Source organism: Rhopalosiphum maidis, chromosome 4 (genome assembly GCF_003676215.2).
Source record: "Rhopalosiphum maidis isolate BTI-1 chromosome 4, ASM367621v3, whole genome shotgun sequence".
In the NCBI taxonomy this organism is placed as follows: Eukaryota; Metazoa; Arthropoda; class Insecta; order Hemiptera; family Aphididae; genus Rhopalosiphum; species Rhopalosiphum maidis.
The window spans coordinates 21,655,042-21,656,154 of NC_040880.1; the positions used below are offsets into that span (position 1 = coordinate 21,655,042).

General features: G+C 26.8%; 1 long non-coding RNA gene across 1 annotated transcript; it reads right to left on the reverse strand.

The window, feature by feature from the left end:
• On the reverse strand, positions 1-824 carry LOC113560422. The gene is made up of 4 exons (XR_003406114.1): positions 775-824; positions 495-611; positions 271-411; positions 1-90 (listed from the first exon to the last, which is right to left on the reverse strand). It is a non-coding gene; the product is annotated as an uncharacterized LOC113560422 (long non-coding RNA).
• Positions 825-1,113: the final 289 nt, after the last annotated feature.

The following is a 1,113-nucleotide window of genomic DNA, read 5'->3' on the forward strand; positions in this document are numbered from 1 at the left end:
CACCGTTGAGTATCCATGGAATGTCCCATTTCAGGGATATGTACGTAGAGCCTACGTCTGTTGTCCTGAGATTTTCCAGTTTATCTGCAACTGTATAGATTTGCTATAAAACTCTATAATATACAATAATAAAATTGGTACTTAATTAATAAAAAATGTATTTTTGCAAGTACTCGTATATCGTTTATGCAAATCTTTTCTAAACGTACATTGACATGTTAATTGCATTAAATATATTATAATAAACTATGTACAACTTATTTAATATACCTTTTGTGCAGTGAAGACCGCTATATCCCGCTGGACATTTGCACCCAAATCCTTTGGTACAAAATATCATTTGTCGACACTGCGTTTGATGTATTGAACACATTCCGGTACAGTCAGTGCCAAATTTGTTCGATCCACATCCTGATAAGTTTATATGAAGTTATCACGTACACAGTTAATTTTAAATATATATGAAAATGTTAGAGAATCTTCAAATTATTTACCATATTCGCAGTTATTGCCTTTGAAGCCAGGATGACATACACATCCGTTTTGGTTTGAAAATCCTCCGTTAAGGCACTCCGAACTCAGTGAAATAAATTTTTGCCATGGTTCATAAACTAAAATTTTGAATATCTTTTATTTAAACAAAATTATATAAGGTATATATTGTATGTGATCCATTGCTTGTTATTTTATAGATGTGACTATTAGTTATTCTATTACATAGTAGTATCATTGAAAGAATATTTAAAAATAATCTAAATGTACATAATTTATTACCAAATGGATAAACATTGAAGGTCAACGAAACATTAGATGGTGTATCTTGTAATTATTTCTCATTTATAGTCAATATATCTTCATTTTCTATTTAACAAAAAATTATTATTATCATTATATAATATGTATATTATAAGTGTATATAAAAAATTGATTGTATTCATAAATATTATTATTCAAATAACTACAGTGTATTTTTGTTGACCGGATAATATTTTACTTTTTGCATTTCAAAGAATTTAAGAACAAACATTGATTACAGTCAATTTTAGAAATTTAAACAAAAATATGTTGTAATTTAAATTTGAATTAAATTTCAATTTTGCATGTTACTGTATT